Below are 19,113 nucleotides of genomic sequence, written 5' to 3' on the forward strand. Positions count from 1 at the left end.
AATCAACCCTGAATCAGTGGAAGGACTGATGCTGAAGCTGGAGCTTCAATACTTTGGCCATGTGATGCAAAGAGCTGACTCACTGGAAAAGACCCTGATGCTGGGAAAGATTGAAGGCAGGAGGAGACGGGGACGACAGAGGATGAAGTGGGTAGATGGCATCACTGACTCAATGGACATGACTTTGAGCAAACTCGGGGAGATAGTGGAGGACAGGGAAGCCTGGCAGTGCTGCAGTGCATGGCGTCGCTACGAGTTTGACGTGACTTGGTGACTGAACAACAACAAAAGCAAGGAGTTTGGGAAGCTAATGCTCAAAAGGCCCAAACTCCTCAATGGTTTTTAGGGAAAAGTTATTAAAGACAGGGAGAAGGAGAGGGTTGTGTAACCAGTTTGCGTACATTCTTCTGATTGCTTGGTGGTCAGGAGTCAGCATCAACAACCTTCTTGTTCCACTTGGTCTGGGATCTATGTGCTTGTGGTCAGTATGCAATTAACTTCTTCCAGCTGGTGGGGATTTCAGTGTCCTCAAAACAGCTCAAGGATATGTCCTAGAAAATTATCTACAGCCCTTGAGGAGGACCCGAAGATTCTTGACTTTGTTTAGTGACTTAAACTATTATTATTTTGTCTTGCTTGAGTGTTTTCCTTTGTCTCTACATTTTCTCACTTCTCTGATGAAATTTGTTCTTCGGAACTACGAAGGCTTAGGAGGCTACAGTTTTTCTAAAACAAGAAGCAGGTGACATATGCCGTGGCATATCCCAGGAAGGCTCCATAGCCCTGTTCAGTTTCAGGGTGACTGGGCATTTTTCTCTCATCTACCAGCATGATTCCTGTCTCATTTTCATTTGCTGGAGGTGGAGTTATAGGAGTACACGTTAAGACATGTAAGCATTTTTCAAGTATCTGCTTGTACGTATTAGGTAGTATGGCTCGGGCAAGCTGCCTTACCTGGCCAGGGTCAGACTGAAGAGGCACTGCAGAGTGCTGCGGCCAAGGCGAGTAAAAACCTGCAGCCATTGGCTTTTTGCAGTTCATCAACCACAGGAGTTTTCCTTTCCTCCTCCATCTTAACAGTACCATCTCTCTAAAATTCCTTGAATATGTGGGAACAACATAATGACACTGAAGTCCTTCCTGATTTTAATTTTGAAACCATTAGTTAGTTCTGCCATAATAGAGCCTTGATCTGAAGTGATTTCGTCAAAGACTAAGATTTTGATTTTTACTGGAGTGCAGCCTGGGTTTCATTATAGTCCATTCTCATGTCGGGTGTATCAGCCACAATCCTACCCACCTGCTGGTGTGTGATCCTTCCAGGCACCGGGCCAATATGCAGGGAAGCAGACAGCCATGTGTTTTAATCAGCATCTGTATCTTAATTTTTGGGGGGGTTGCTCTTTGAGCCATGTTAAACAAAAACATAAAAATTATCTTGAAAACACCTTGATGAAAAGACGTTTACTGACTTTCTCATCAGATGGGAGGAAATTACTGAACACGGGGATAAGTGGCCAGCAGCACGGATACCACCAAACTCAAAATAGAAAACCTAATAAATGCTTAGTTTAACAGAGCAATCATAAAGAAATCATTGATTGTAATAAAGAGAAAAATAAGTAACCAATGACATTCTCAGTGCCCCCTTACTCTTCTGCCACAAGGACATATATTACATGAAACATATGCCCGTAATTGGGAGGCAAATAGAATCGCTTAAAAAGAGATACTCAACTGCCAGCAATAAAGTTTAGACCAAATATCAGAAAACTATTAAGCCTGGCAGTAACATTGATTAGAGCGCTCTTTTCTTACTTGCTTAGTCCTAGGAGGACCACTGACTTGCTGTTTTGTTTCAGCTGGTGGAAAGGTAAACTAATCTCGTTTAATTGGCAGAAGATGCAGAATCTGTGCTTTGCCTCTTCATTACAAAGATGGCTGAGAGCTAACTGAAGCTTCAGTGAGATGATTGGGTTTAATACATTATTTATTTCCTGGGAAGTTAGAGACTTGTAGAGATGCACACCTCAGCTCAGTGAAAAAACATTCTACTGGCTTGAAGCTAAAGTGTAAAGGAAGTTGGTCATATTTTCAAATCCTAGCTCAAATCCTTTACTCTAGCGGAGACTTCTTTGCAAATCATCACTTAGTATCCTAAATGGAGGCCTCCAGTTTTTCTTCCTATCAGAAAGACCCAAAACCTAGTATTGTATGTCAATATTAATTATGGTTAACAGGTGAAAGCATTTTCCTCTAAAGAGAATAAAGCTACTGAAGATTTTATCAGTGAAGATGTATACACCATTTACACCCCTGAAATGACATCAAAGTAGGTCTCCTTTTACAAGACAGCATCCTGAAGTTTAGAGTTCACTGGCATATATATATACATATAAACAAAAAAGATATCTAGCACATCAGATAGTGAAAGGTTACCAACTGTTGTTTAAATACAGCATGTTGAAGACCTCCGATGGTTTTCCCCTTCTAAAACCCCACCAAAGATACAGCAAAGAGTAAATGCAAATGTCAAAAACAATAAGAAAAGAGCCAATGGCAGATGAAGTCGGTTAGCAATATTTAGGAAGACTGACAGCAGATGGACTCAAGATACTGACTTATATCAGCTTTTCTAGTCTGCTGAGTTTCTGTGGGATAGAGGCTCTGGGGATGGTGATGGTGAAGGTGATGGAGGTGGTGATGGAGGTGGAGGTGTTGCTGGAGAACATCCCCTCCCTTCTACACTATGAACGGCTTGAGGGTTGAGAGTGCTCATCTTGTGTACCTTGGACACGTTTGTGAAAGTTGGTTAAGTAGTAGTATCATAGCAAATGTCTGTACAAATAAATGGAATATTCTCTCAACTGCATAGGATCCACGGTTTTATCCTACTTGTAAGCAATTAGGTTAGCCACCACAGGGACATTGACAGAAGCCATGGGACTCCTGGGTTAGAGACAAAGGGGTTTATGGCCCATGACAATAAACAAGTAAGGTGAGCGTCATATTCAGGGTCCTCATGCTCCTCAAGTTTCACGAGGGTGATACAGAATATATCAGGGTCACGCCTATGCAGCAGGTTTGTGTCACCGCTAAGGAAACCTCAATCTTTTATAATCTCCTTCTTTCCTCATGCAAGCTTTTCCAACCTTTGCCCTGGGGAAAATAGTATCTTTATTGTACTGGACAGCAAACAAGCTTTCCCTCTATTCCAGAGAGACACACCATCTCTATCTTCTGAAGCTATTTGTTACACGAACATTCTTGAAAAAAATAATGGATAACTCATTTTAAATGCTTCTGCTCATGAGATGTGTAGAAACACGAGAATCCTGGGGAGAAATGTCTCCTAATCTGTCTCCCCAGAGGCCATGAGACTTTCCTGATACTTTTGATGACAAAAACATACCTTCACTGTAAAATACTCACAGCTAGCTGGCCAGTTCTTTGCCTATTTTTCTCAGGCCAGACCCCTCTATCTATGGGTTGCACCGTGATATGGTGACCGAGCCTCCATGCCTTCATCTTCCAGATCCCTTCCAGATAGGTTCTACCCATAGGAGGCATGGATGAGACCGTATACACACCAAGGTAGGAGGAGGAAATAATGCACCTGCTCTGGGTCTCCAGCTCAGGTCTGCATCCATCCAGCAGGAGGAACAGCTGCGGCTACATCCCCCAGCTCTCCCCGACCTTCCCAGGGCGGGGAGACAGCTTCCCCTCAGTGAATGCTGCAGCCACGGGGCTGGAGTGGCTGCCGCCCCCGACTCCCACCCACCCGCTGGCCCCTGCCGGCCCCTCGCCAGCACCCCCTCCTCACTACCTTCCAGGCTTCTGCACCTTTTAGTGTCCTACTGGCTGTGCTCCTCCTGAGATACTGGTGCAAAACTCAGCTCCATGAGTGGGTCCCTTCCTATCCCACAGAACCTTTAGGTTCTATAACAGTGACACCACCTCTTCCAACTTGTTTTCCCAGCCTTCAAGGTGGTGGTTTTTCCTGCTGTTTTCTCTAGGTTACCTCAGCATCCCATTTTCAACCTTTCAATGTCTGTGTAAAAACTCTTTGAAAGCATGGGTTTGCTTTCCAGGATGGACTCGGACGGATACACGGACCACAGTTAGAGATGACTTTCTGTTCTAACCCAGAGTTTAAATTTTTACTTCTTTTTAATTTAACTGTTATCTTTATCAAAGGACATAGTTCAAACTATCAAATAGTACAGTAGGCCCTTGCCCAGTTGGCATGCTGGTTAGTGGCGACTGGGTTTTTCTATAAGTGCGATGACCTGTCAGGGGGACAATGCATGGAGCCTACAAGCTCCAGAGAAACTAGTCATTTATGGGCACCAGTGTAAGCTCAGAGGATAAATAACTTATCCAAGAGCAATGATAGTCCTCAGAGAAGGTCTTTCATTTCTCTTTTGGAAATATGTCCCAACTGTTTACCAAGATGATGGCAATAATATTACTCTACACACTAAAATTTGTTGTTTTTTACAAGTTTATAATCTTATGAAAATTATATATGGATACTATTCACTGTCTAATTAATAAAGGAGTCAGTTTGAAAGAAAATTTATGGACCTTTTCTGTGACTTTATTTTTCTAATCATAAAATATTGAGATTCAAATTATATATAAATATATATATATATTTATATATCTGTGTAATATTTCTCAGAGACCAAAACATACTGTTTATGGGTTTTTTAGATGAAAGAAAATTCAAAATAATTTTAGTGGTAAATAATTTTCAGCAATAAAAAATCAGAAGCTTCTTGGGTTCATAATACTTTATTATTTGGCTAAAATATGTACAAAAGCAATTGCTGGCAAATATAGTTACAGAGGCAGATGTTATTCTGGACCACCCCATCCTTAAAATACAGAATGCAGGTTAATGCTGATTAATTTTAACAAATGCCTGCAAAGATACATGCCTTCAGGAAGCATACCAACTGAATTGTAAATGGTTTCTAGAGACCAAATCCTTTAAAATCCTTCCACAGCATGTAGCAATTTTAATACTATCAAAAGCTAGTTTAGTATATTTCACTATCATCAGATTGGGAATGAAATATTTGGGGCGCAACTAATAATAGACCCTGCTCACATTGTTTCATGAAAGTCTACCTTTTATGAAGCGAGTCCTATCTCTATGAATAATTTGTTCCATAACCCAACTCAATCTGTTGGTTAGAATTTGGATATTATTGCATAATCTTGTTGAGAAAAATAGAGTAACATCTTGAACAGTCAAGGAGCTCTTTTATTCATTTTCAATAATAATGTAAAAATGGAACCACAAATTGATTTGTGCATGTGGCACTATTTAAAATAAAAAAGAAGAAATATTCTGTTTCAGAGGGTTCACTTCTTCAAGGAACTGCAGCAACATCCTTTTTTCTGTTCTGCTACCGTTTTGTTGAGTTTTAACCATTTATTCGCTCTTATAAAATTTCCAGTGGGATTTGTCTGCTTGAAAAAGACGTATGCTCATGTGAGCAGGTGTTTTATCTGAAGGAATTCATGAAGGACGAGGAAAATAAATGCATCCAATTGAATGAGTGGATTGATCTTAATGACCAGAATGGATCATTCTGTGATATAGCTGAATCTCACTGCAAAGTGTCCGTTTTAAACATTTCTACCCCATTGCCAGTGAGCTGTCTTAGTTACAGCTTCCTACCTCTCTTGCATCCTTAATCTCTATCTGCCTTGACTTCTGCTGGAAACTTGTCCCCTTCTGCTCTATTCTGCATTGAAACCTTCTCTCTGCTCTGCATCCTCTTCAAGCTATCGTTCCCTTACTCTCCCCCACTTTCCCACCGCATCGTCAAAGAGCCTCCTAGCCCCGCCTCTGTCTTCTACCACCCGCTCACTTAACTCTCCAAAAAGTGGCTTTGAGGACAACATTCTGAATAATCCCTACCTCGTGCAGGAAGGAAGGGAAATGCTATTAGAAGAGAGCACACCGAAAGCGTCACCGTTTTGATGGTGCTTATTTGTTAACTATTTTATGTTTGAATGTGTATATTAAAATATATCTACTGTCACTATTTTACTAAAACCGTTATTGATAAACATCTAGTTGTTAAGACCAATGGCCTCCCCACTTTTTTAACCTTCTATAATATTTGATGCAATTGCCCAAACTTTGAATAAAAGTTGTTTTCTGGAAATGGACTCACACACATTGAAAACAGACCTAGGGTTGACGAGGAGGAAGAGGGGCGGGATAAACTGGAAGTTTTCGGTTAACATATACACAGTGCTGTACATACAACGGGCAGACAACAAGGACCGACTGTGCGGCACAGGGAACTATATGCAGTGTTTTGTAATAAGCTATAATGGAAAAGAATCCGAAAAATATCTCTATAGATGCATCTGAATCACAATATTATACTTCAATTTAAAAAATTGTTTTCTGACTCTAATGTAGTATATGCTCATAAAAAATGGATAATATGGTGAAATGACTTAATTTTATTTAAGTATACATTGTTTAAGAAAAAAACTTGAATCTCTATTATCCCTACTCTCCAGACCTTATATCTCAGGCAAAACCCGTCGTTCCAGCAGATATTAGGTTCACAAACTCCTGTGCTTTTGCTTTTGTTCTTCTCTGTATCGGGAGTATTTTAACCACTCTTTCGGTCCCTCACCTTCCAGCTTACTTGTTCTGAGGATGCCTATGCCGGCATAGCCAATGCCAGGGCAGAGGACACGCATTCACCCTCGATCCCTCCCCTGGGAGGGTCCACATGCTGCGGAGCAACTCAGCCCGAGTGCCTTCAGCCCGCGCCCCGCCCCAGAGAAGCCACCAATGAGAAGCCCGCGCAGCGCAAAGGAAAGCAGCCCGACTAGATGCAAACAGAGAAAGCCCGCGCACGGCAACAAAGGAAAGAGCCCAGCACAGCCAAACGCAAATAACTAAAGAAGTAAAATACTTCTTAAAACAACAACAAGCAGCTAACAAACCAGAGGAAGAGTTTCAGGAACTGGTTTGGTTCTGGGGAATCTTGCAGTTTGAAACTGGGAACTCCCTTACTATAGAAACACTCTTTCCCTCTCATTCTCTGTCTTGCTTCCAGTTACTTCAGTCCTGGCTTGTCCTGGCTTAACTTTATTTTGTCCAACTGAAGATGGATGCTTAAAGATGGTTGGCTTAAAGCTCAACATTCAGAAAACTAAGATCATGGCATCTGGTCCCATCACTTCATGGCAAGTAGATGGGGAAATAGGGGAAACAGTGAGAGAGTTTATTTTTGGGGACTGCGAAATCACTGCAGATGGTGACTGCAGCCATGAAATTAAAAGATGCTTACTCCTTGGAAGGAAAGTTGTGACCAACCTAGACAGCATATTAAAAAGCAGAGACATTACTTTGCCAACAGATGTCCGTCTAGTCAAGGTTATAGTTTTTCCAGTGGTCATGTATGGATGTGAGAGTTGGACTATAAAGAAAGCTGAGCAGTGAAGAATTGATGCTTTTGAACCGTGGTGTTGGAGAAGACTCTTGAGAGTCCCTTGGATTGCAAGGAGATCAAACCAGTCCATCCTAAAAGAGATCAGTCCTGTATGTTCATTGGAAGGACTGATGTTGAAGCTGAAACTCCAGTCCTTTGGCCACCTGATGCAAAGAGCTGACTCATTGGGAAAGACCCTGATGCTGGGAAAGATTGAGGGCAGGAGGAGAAGGGGGCAGCAAAGGATGAGATGGTTGGATGGCATCACCAACTCAATGGACATGGGTTTGGGTGGACTTTGGGAGTTGGTGATGGACAGGGAGGCCTGGTGTGCTATAGTCCATGGGGTCACAAGGAGTCGGACACGACTGAGTGACTGAACTGAACTGAACTGAAGTTGGATGCAGACACTGGAGCCAAACAGAGACTGGACAAAAGTAGAAGGGAACAGAATTCAGGCAGTGGTAAACTCAGACCACCAGTCCTTAAGCTCAGCTCCTGCTTCTCTAACCCTTTATCTTTTTCCAGCTATGCTAACTAACCTAGCCTGCTAGTTGGTTTAAGCCACTGAAGTGAGTTTTTGTCATTTACAATTAAGACAGTTCTGACTAATGCAGGTAAATGTTTTTTCACAGCACCTGTTAATTGATTCAGGAACAATTCAGTAAAATACAGTGACTTCAAAATGGAATAGAGTCCTCCATATCATTGAAATGTGTCAATGGAAACTGTGGGTCCTGTCTTAGACTTCCTCAAATTTGGGGGTGATCCTGAAACAGGAGGAAAGGGGGCAGGGCACAATCCTTGAAAGAATGACACAGCTCGAGGAGACAGCATAAACTGATTAGAACCAAAAAGGTCCAAGGTGGCGGAGAGTCAACTTCCACTAGGCCTCGAGCCTCGTATATGCTCATCACAATGCGTCAGCAAGCTAAGTGACTCATCTACAGGTGACCTGACAGTTCTGAGGCCGATTTCAAAGAGCGAAAAGTGAGTGGTGGCCCAGTTCCTGGAAATCTCCGCCCCTTCTCCCGAAAATAGTTGGAGCAATCCTCCCACTCATTCAGTTCAGTTCAGTTCAGTCACTCAGTCACTCAGTCGTGTCCGAGTCTTTGCGACCCCGTGGACTGCAGCACTCCAGGTCTCCCTGTCCATCACCAACTCTCTCAGCTTGCTCAAACTCATGTCCATCGAGTCGATGATGCCATCCAACCATCTCATCCTCTCTCGTCCCCTTCTCCTCCCGCCTTCAATCTTTCCCAGCATCAGGGAATCTTTCCCGCTCATTAGTCTATAAAATTATCCAGTCCATAAAAACAAACCATGCCGTGTTTCCCTCCTTCTGAGGTGGCCCCATGCTGTGTCTGTAGAGGGTGTTTCTCTCTAAATAAGTCCATTTCTTACCTATCACTTTGTGTCTCACCGAATTCTTCCTGCACCGAGACACAAAGAACTTGGACCTCAGTTCGTCCAGACACAGGTAAGTGCTCCTCATTAAAAGACTGTGGGTTCAAGTCTCAATAAAAAGTGAAAAAGGTGTGAAAGTGTTAGTCACCCAGTGGTGTCTGTCTCTGTGACCCCATGGACTGTAACCCACCAGGCTCCTCTGTCCATGGAATTCTCCACTCAAGAGTCCTGCAGTGGGTTGCCACTCCCTTTTCCAGGGGATCTTCCTGACCCAGGGATTGAACCTGCCTCTCCCACATTGCAGGCAGGCTGTTTACTGTCTGAGCCACCAGGGAAGCTAAGAATCCTGGAGTGGGTTGTTATTCCCTTCTGCAGGGGATCTTCCGACCCAGGGATTGAATCTAAGTCTCCTGCATTGTAGGTGGACTCTACCATCTGAGCTGCCAGGGAAGCCCCCGGTCACTTGCACACTTGTAAGACAAACAGAGCTTTCATCTTTAAAAACCTTTTGATTTAAGGGGCTTCCCTGGTGGCTCAGTGGTGATGAATCTACCTGCCAGTGCAGGGGACATGGGTACAATCCCTTGTCCAGCAAGATCCCTCATGCTGCGGAGCGTCAAAGCCCATGCACCACAAGTATTGAGCCTGTGCTCGGAGCCTGGGAGCCGCAACCACGGAAGCCTGCAAGCCCTAGAGCCTGTGTTCCGCAGCGGAGGCTGCCGCCTTGGGAAGCCTGCAAACCACAGCTAGAAAAAGCCTGCCCAGCAACTAGGGTCCAGCACAGTCACAGATGAAATAACTAGCTAAATAAAATTATTTAAAAACCAACCCAAAACTTTCATTTAAGAAGAAATTTGAGATTTCAATTTCTTTCCCCCAACCTTTCTAAATCTACCACGCTTATCAGGTTCTCAGATTTACATACTATCATAATATGCCTTAAAGATATTCCTTATCTCTTTGCTCATTATCACTTCTTGTTTTTTATAAATTGCTGTTATGTTGAGCTTTCTCTCTCCTTTTTATTAAGGCAGTTATCCATTTACCAGTTTTATCTGAATTATCATAGGAAAATTTATTTTCCCTATAAAAATAATTGGCTTTCTTAACTGCAGTTTTATTCAGTAGTGCCTAAATTCATAACGGTTCTCCATAAGGGTTTTACTATGGGGAATTTATATTCCTTTTATTTAAAATCTTTTTGAAGCAGTCCACATTTCTTTACTTTTGGCATTTCCAAATTCTTAGTGAATGACCAGGAATCCATCTGTTGCTAGCTGCTTCGGAAGCCTCCCATAAGCTGTAATGTGATGCAATGCTATGCTAAATTAAAATTTATATATTCTTTGATTTTCTTTTTAATGGCTATTAGAAAACCTTTATCCTTGAGTAATGGATTATTGAATATCCAACATGGCATTGCTTTATCTTTCTCTGTTCATATTATCTGTATTAATCCACTTCTACACGATCAGATGAAAGGAGAGTCTGCATCTGAATTTCTAATGGGCTCCTAAATATATTGTTTTTTGCATGCTCAAATATATACTTAGCATAAATACTAGTGATTCAAAAAACTGCTACCTGTATTCCCAAAATTTTACTGGAATCTTTGGCAATATCTAAATCATCTGTTTTAAGTAATTCAGAATATAGAAATATGAGAGGGTTAGAATTTATGGGGTTTTCCTGTAAAACACAAGTTCTGAATGATGACAAATTGATTTTCTTACTCAAAGACCACATTACCTTCTGTGTTTATTTTCTTTTTAAAAACTAATCTTGACTATAATAAATCCACACACAATGGGATTATTTTAAGGGATGGTATCACCGACGTGATGAACATGAGTTTGAGTAGGCTCCAGGAGTTGGTGAGGGACAAGGAGGCCTGGCATGCTGCAGTCCATGGGGTTGCAAAGAGTCGGACACGACTGAGTGACTGAACTGAACTGAACTGATGGAGAAACTTAGTTGAATTAGGAGGGAAAGGGAAATCTGTTTTTCTAGAACAAGGGCATACATGTTCTATCATACATTTCCTTCTAGATCAGTGGTCTGGGAAGCCTTGCTCCAGATTCAGCGTGGGCTCCTGAGTGTGCTGTGAACTAAAGCCATGTGGTGGTAATGTCTATGCCACGACAACATCTGTGTCGGATCTCTGGCATAAATGAGTAATCCACCCCTTGTTCTTATGAAAAGGCACTTTACCTTCCCCGTTAATTTCAGTGACGTTTATCTGACCGTATAAATTGAGAGAAGACCATAGATGGCAGAATTGGTTTCACAGATTTTTAAAACGTATTTTAATTGTGGTAAAACATACATAAAATGAACTCTGCCATTTTAACCATTTTTATACTAATCATGTGGCACTAATTATATTTACAGTGTTGAATAACCATCACCACTATTTCCAAAATTTTTTCATAACCCCACCCAGAAATCCTCTACCCATTGAGCAATAACTCTCCAGGCCTCCCTCTCTTCAGCCTCTGATAACCTCTCACTTTCTGTCTCTATGAACTTTGGATATTTTATGTAAGTGGAATCACACCACATTTTCCCTTTTGTGTTTGGCTTATTTTCTTAGCATAATCTTTAGCACATGCCAGAATTCCTTTTTGTGACTGAATCATCTATTGTATGGATGTATCACATTTTGTTTATCCATTTATCTGTCAAGAGACACTTGAGTTGTTTACACATTTTGGCTATTGTAAATAATGCTGCAATGAACACTGGCATGCAAGTATCTGCTTGAGTCCTTGTTTCCAAATCTTTTGGGGCATATACTTAGGAAAATAATTCTTGGGTCTTACAGTAATTCTATATTTAGCTTTTCAAGGAACCATTAAACTACTTTTCACAGTGTGAACAATTTTATATTCCCACCTGCAATGTATAAGGATTCAGTTTCTCTGCATCCTTAACACTTGTTATTTTCTGCTGCTTATTTGCTCATTCACTTATTTATTATTAACAGCCATCTTAACAACGTTGAAGTGATATCTCATAGTGGTTTTGATTTGCATTTCCCTAATGACGAAAGATATCAAGAATCTTCTCATGTACTTATTGGCCATTTGTATCTCTTCTTTGGAAAGATGTTTACTTAAGTTCTTTGCCCATTAAAAAAAAATGAATTGTCTTTTTGTTGCTGAATTGAAGGAGTTCTGTATTAATTCTGGACATTAAACCCTTACCACATTGTGACTTCTGTAAATTTTCTCTTTCTGTAAATTGTCTTTTTATTCTCTTGATAGTGTCCTTTGATGCACAAAAGTTTTTAATTTGAATGAAGTCCAGTTTTCCTATTTTTTATTTTTCTGCCTGTACTTTGGTGTTATATGTAAGAAAATATTCCCAAATATAAAATCATGAAGACTTGTTCCCATGTTTTCTTCTATGGGTTTGTGGTTTCAGTTCTTAAATTTAGGTGTTTGATCCATTTTGAGTTAATTTTTATATATAATGTAAGGGGTTTAATGAAGTTTCTGGAACCAACAAAGAGTAGATTTTTAAAACCTTTTTGAAAAAGAGAACCCTTGTGCACTGTTGGGAGGAATTTAAATTGGTATAGCCCATATGGAAAATGGCATGGTGGCTTCCTGAAAAAATTAAAAATAGAACCAACTACCATACGATCCAGCAATCTCACTTTTGGGTATATATCTGAAGGAAATGAAATCACTATCTCAAAGAGATATCTGCATTCCCATATTTGTTGCAGCATTATTCATGATAGCCACGGCATGGAGACAACACAAGTGTCCATCAACAAACAGATGAATTAAGAATATGTGGTATATTATTTAACCACAAAAAAGAAGGAAATTCTCTCTTTCATGTCCATATGGCTGGACCTTGAGGGCATTATGCTGAGTAAAATAAGTCTTCTCTCATATATGTGGAATCTAAAAAAACCAGACTCATAGAAACAGAGGAGAACGGTGGTTATCAGGGGTGGGAGGTGGGAGAAATGGGGAGATGTTGATCAAAGGGTTCCAGATTCCAGTTAGAAGGTGAATACATTCTGGGGATATAAGGTATGGCATGGCAATTATAAGTAACAATGGAGAGTTAACTGTGTCATATATTTGAAAGCTGCTAAGACAGTAAATCTCACCAGGCAGAAAAACAAATAAATGGCAACTTTGTGAGCTGATGCAAGTGTTAACTAACCTTTTCACAGTAATTATTTCACAATATATCCATGTATCAAATCATCACATTGTATACTTTAAACTAACACATGACATTGTATGCCAATTATATCTCAATAAAGCTGGAAAAAAATGTTTGTGAGAATCATTGCTACAACGAGATAAATATCACCAAAGTATATAACTTAAAACCTAGTTGATTTGTGGATTCTATCTACAAAACACAACCTTTTAAATGGGTTCTTGAATATATATTATTTATCCATCGACTACCTTCAATGGCAAACAAGAAAACTCTCTCCAAACTATCTCCTCTGATGCTATCACTAGGAAATACTTTTAAACACAAAAAGATTTAAAAACAAAGCAAAAAAACAACTCTCATTACGCCGTAGTCTTCCGTTGCATGAGCTATAGCTAGTGTGAATCTTTCAAGTGAGAACTGCTGCTTATGAATGAGGCACTCAAAGATAAACTATTATTTAGGAGGGAAAGTGCAAGGGAGAAAGCCTGGCTTTATGTAGTTGGGCTCTGGCTGAGATGCTTTGAGGAGGTTTCTGCTCTCCATTCCCTAAATAACATCCTCTAGCTTGTCAGGAAGTCAAACATTAGACACATTTTTTTTTTCTTGTTAAAACACTATCAACTTTAGGTAGAGATAAATTTTAAAAATATATTTCCAGAGTTATTAAAATTGTTTTAACAACTGTCATTTTCAGAGAGTCACTCTAAGAAAAGTTTTGTTTACCTTTTATAAAAACAACTGATACGCTCAGAAACTATCAATATTTGTAAAGAGAGGGGAAACCATATCTCGTACCACAAATCTCCAGCCACTCCGGCTCATTTAACCTTTTCTGGATAAACCACTGTCACGACCGTTTGGGTTTTGTGTATTTGCTTCACACTCTCAGTAGCAAAGGTGAGGCAGAGTGGGGATTTTCAGAGAAACTGTATTAAACAATGATTCTGGAGTCTGGCTGTGCGTTGGAATCACCTGGAGTGTTAAAAACAATACATACACACATATAATCATTTTATTAATCTAGTTAAATATACCTCATGTATACTGATCATGTGTGTGTGCTTGTTAGTTGCTCGGTCATGACCGACTCTGTGACCCTATGGACTGTAGACAAGGCTCCTCTGTCCATGGAGTTCTCCAGGCAAGAATACTGGAGTGGGTTGCTATTCCCTTCTCCAGGGGATCTTCCCAACCCAGGGATCGAACCTAGGTCTCTTGCATTGCATGCAGATTTTTTACCATCTGAGCCATCAGGGAAGCCCATATACTGATCATATGTATATATTAACATATTGATTATATATATACATTTGTATTGTACACTTGGGACTTCCCAGGTGGTGCTAGTGGCAAAAAACCCAGCTGTCAATGCAGGAGGCATAAGAGACACAGGTTCAATCCCTGGGTTGGGAAGATCCCATGAAGGAGGGCATGGCAACCCACTCCAGTATTCTTCCCTGGAGAATCCCATAGACAGAGGAGCCTGGTGGGCTACAGTCCATAGGGTCATAAGGAGTTGGATACAACTGAAGCAACTTAGCACACATATACACTGAGTATATATATATATGGGCTTCCCTGATAGGTCAGATTGTAAAGAATTAGCCTGCAATGCAGGAGACCCTGGTTCGATTTTGGGTGGGGAAAATCAGCTGGAGAAGGGATAGGCTACACATTCGAGTGTACTTGGGCTTTCCTAGTGGCTTATCTGGTAAAGAATCCACCTGCAATGTGGGAGACCTGGATTTGATCCCTGGGTTGGAAAGATCCCCTGGAGAAAAGAAAGAATACCCATTCGAGTATTCTTGCCTGGACAATTCCATGGAATTTATAGTCTATGGGGTCACAAACAGCTGGACATGACTGAGTGACTTTCACTTTCATATATACACACACACACACACACACACACACACAAACATACATATATACATGCAAACACAATGGATATTTAGAGATCATATATATGTATGCATAAATATAAAATCTCCTTTTCTCCTTTGCCTTTTGCTTATGCTAGTGAACAATGCAAAGAAATAGAGGAAAACAATAGAATGGGAAAGACTAGAGATCTCTTCAAGAAAATTAGATATACCAAGGGAACATTTCATGCAAAGATGGGCTCGATAAAGGACAGAAATGGTATGGACCTAACAGAAGCAGAAGATATTAAGAAAAGATGACAAGAATACACAGAAGAACTATACAAAAAAGATCTTCACGACCCAGATAATCACGATGGTGTGATCACTCACCTAGAGCCAGACATGCTGGAATGAGAAGTCAAGTGGGCCTCAGGAAGCATCACTATGAACAAAGCTAGTGGAGGTGATGGAATTCCAGCTGAGCTACTGAAAATCCTAAAAGATAATGCTGTGAAAGTGCTGCACTCAATATGCCAGCAAATTTGGAAAACTCAGCAGTGGCCACAGGACTGGAAAAGGTCAGTTTTCATTCCAATCCCAAAGGAAGGCAATGCCAAATAATGCTCAAACTACCACACAATTGCACTCATTTCACACACTCGTGAAGTAATGCTCAAAATTCTCCAAGTGAGGCTTCAATAGTACGTGAACTGAGAACTTCAGATGTTCAAGCTGGATTTAGAAAAGGCAGAGGAACCAGAAATCAAATTGTCAACATCTGTTGAATCATAGAAAAGGCAAGAGAGTTCCAGAAAAACATCTACTTCTGCTTCATTGACTACTCCAAAGCCTTTGACTGTGTGGATCACCACAAATTGTGGAAAATTCAAAAGATGGGAATACCGGACCACCTTACCTGCCTCTTGAGAAACCTGTATGCAGGTCAGGAAGCAACAGTTAGAACTGGACATGGAACAACAGACTGGTTCCAAATAGGAAAAGGAGTACATCAAGGCTGTATATTGTCACCCTGCTTATTTAACTTCTATGCAGAGTACATCATGAGAAATGCCGGGCTGGAGGAAGCACAAGCTGGAATCAAGATTGCTGGGAGAAATATCAGTAACCTCAGATATACAGATGACACCACCCTTATGGCAGAAAGTGTAGAAGAACTAAAAAGCCTCTTGATGAAAGTGAAAGAGGAGAGTAAAAAAGCTGGCTTAAAACTCAACATTCAGAAAACAAAGATCATGGCATCCAGTCCCATCACTTTATGGCAAATAGATGGGGAAACAATGGAAACAGTGAAAGACTTTATTTTCTTGGGCTCCAAAATCACTGCAGATGGTAACTGCAGCCATGAAATTAAAAGATGCCTGCTCTTTGGAAGAAAAGCTATGGCCAACTTAGGCAGCATATTAAAAAACAAGAGATAGTACTTTGCTGACAAGAGTCCATGTAGTGAAAGCTATGGTTTTTCCAGTAGTCATGTATGAATGTGAGAGTTGAACCATAAAGAAGGCTAAGCACCAAAGAACTGATGCTTTTGAACTATGGTGTTGGAGAAGACTTTTGAGAGTCCCTTGGACTGCAAGGAGATCCAACCAGTCCATCCTAAAAATAATCAGTCCTGAATATCCATTGGAAGGACTGATGCTCAAGCTGAAACTCCAATACTTTGGCCACCTGATGAGAAGAACTGAGTCATTGGAAAAGACCCTGACACTGGGAAAGATTGAAGGGAGAAAGAGAAGGGGATGACTGAGGATGAGATGATTGGATGGCATCACAGACTCAATGAATATGAGTTTGAGCAAACTCCGGGCATTGGTGATGGACAGGGAAGCCTGGCGTGCTGCAGTCCATGGGGTCACAAAGAGTCCGAGGTGACTGAGTGACTTCATTTGCATTTTTCCTGTGCTATTTCTGCTGCTAAGCAGGTACTAAAGTCTTTCAACCTGTAGGCTGTCAGTACGATTCCTCCACAAACCTAATCAACTTAGTGATGTGCCTGGAATCCTGCAATCACCAACGGATAGGGTATAGAGTGAGTCTTCTGACATCTGTTTACCACTCTTTTTTTTTTTTTTAGGTAAATTTAACTTCATTAAAATGTAAAACTTTTGTGCCTCAAAGGACACCATCAAGAAAGTGGACAGACAACCATGGAATGGTAGAAAAGATATGCAAAACATGCATCTGATAAGAGACTTGTATTCAAAACATATTATAACACATAATTTTATAATATATAATATAAAGAACAACTCAATAATAAGGCAAAAAAAATTTTTTTAATGAGCAGTGAATAGACATTGTGCTGTGCAAAATGATGACCCTCCCAAATATGCCCTTGTTCTGATCCTTGGAGCCTGTGAAAGTGCAAAGACGTAACCAGTGGACCTCCAGGGAATTCCCTAAAAAATGTTGAATTGTACACTTTAAAGAGGTAAATTATACGGTATGTGAATTCAGTCTCAATAAAGCTTTTTTTCCTTTTTAAAAAAATGATTCAATTAACTCCCGTCTAGTCTTTGCCCAGTTTCATCAATTGTTTACATTTTGCTCCATTTACTTTTTCATATTCTTTCTATGCATCTTTTCTGAAACCATCTGTAAATCATTTGGGATGATTTGGGGATGATTGTGGAATACTACTCAACAATAAAAAATTAACTACTGATACATATAACACAGATGAATCTCATGCAGAGTGAAAGAAGCTAGGCAAGAAAAAGAGTATATACTGGGTGTTACCGTTTGCATGAAACTATGGAAAATGCAAACCAATCTACACGGGCAGAGAGCAGCTCTGTCGTGTCTGAGGATAGAATGGGAGGCTGAGGAGAACAAGAGAGAGCCATTATAGACCATTGTTTCGACTGTGGTGATCGTTTCCTAAGGGTATGGTGGTGGTTTGTGCACGCTCAGTCGTGTCCGACTCTGACCCCGTGGACCATAGCCCACCAGGCTCCTCTGTCCATGGGATTCTCCAGCCAAGAATACTGGAGTGGATTGCCATTTCCTCCTCCATACCACTCTTCTTTACCTACCAATCTAGGTGCCCTGAAAACCAGTATCAGCAGAAGTGTGGCTTTTTATATAGTGGGATTCAGCTGGTGACCTTCCCAGGTGGTGCTAGTGGTAAAGAACCTGTTTGCCAACGCAGGAGAAGTATGAGATGCAGGTTCGATTCCTGGGTTGGGAAGATCCCCTGGAGGAGGGCACAGCAGTTCTGAATTCTCCAGTATTCTTATCTGGAGAATCCCATGGATAGAATCCCATCCCTCTAGTGTGGCGGGCTGGAGTTCATGGGGTTGCAAAGAGTGGGACACGGCTGAAGCGACTTAGCAGCAGCAGCAGCAGCAGCATTCAGCTGGTGGCCTCCTCGCTGAAGGACCAGTCCTGGAGGCTGGAGCTGGCAGTTTCCACAGCCCTGGCCTGGAACATTCGTTGACTGGATGACCCTCTGTCTTCACTGCTTACCCAGGATAGAGGCACTGGGGTGTCACCACACTGAACCTGACTTGACCATTCTGGTTCTCCAATGGTCCAAATTATTTCACGGGACATCTTACCACGGTGTTTGACTTTCTGCCCCATTAACAAGTGAAAAGGAATTCCCCTGTGGCTCAGACAGTAAAGAGTCTGCCTGCAATGCAGGAGAACCAGGTTCCATCCCTGGATCGGGAAGGTCCCCCCTGGAAAAGGAAATGGCAACCCACTCCAGTGTTCTTGCCTGGAAAATCCCATGGACAGAGGAGCCTGATAGGCTACAGTCCACGGGGTCAAAAAGAGTCGGACATGACTGAGCGACTTCACTTTCAAAGAGTGATAAAAAATACCCCAGGACTGTATCCAGGACACAAATGTCTGCACATATTAGGAAGGGCAGTTTCTTTCTGGAAATAACTGGGTTCCTCTGATTTGGCAGACACATGCCTCCCAGTACTGATGGAAGAGTGGTGGGATGGTTGGGGAATCTGGGGCATATTCACCCTGGGGGTTCCAGCTGTTCGGGAGAAGTGTAAACTCTGATGCTGGCGTTGAATGGTAGGGGGCAGAGCCAGCTGAGGACACTGGGCATTCAGGGAGGGCGAAGGAACAGGAGTTTCCTGACAGTGGAGTACAGTCAGCGCTGAACTTGGGCATCTTGTTTCTAATTGAGGGAA

Source organism: Bubalus bubalis, chromosome 1 (genome assembly GCF_019923935.1).
Source record: "Bubalus bubalis isolate 160015118507 breed Murrah chromosome 1, NDDB_SH_1, whole genome shotgun sequence".
NCBI lineage: Eukaryota > Metazoa > Chordata > Mammalia > Artiodactyla > Bovidae > Bubalus > Bubalus bubalis.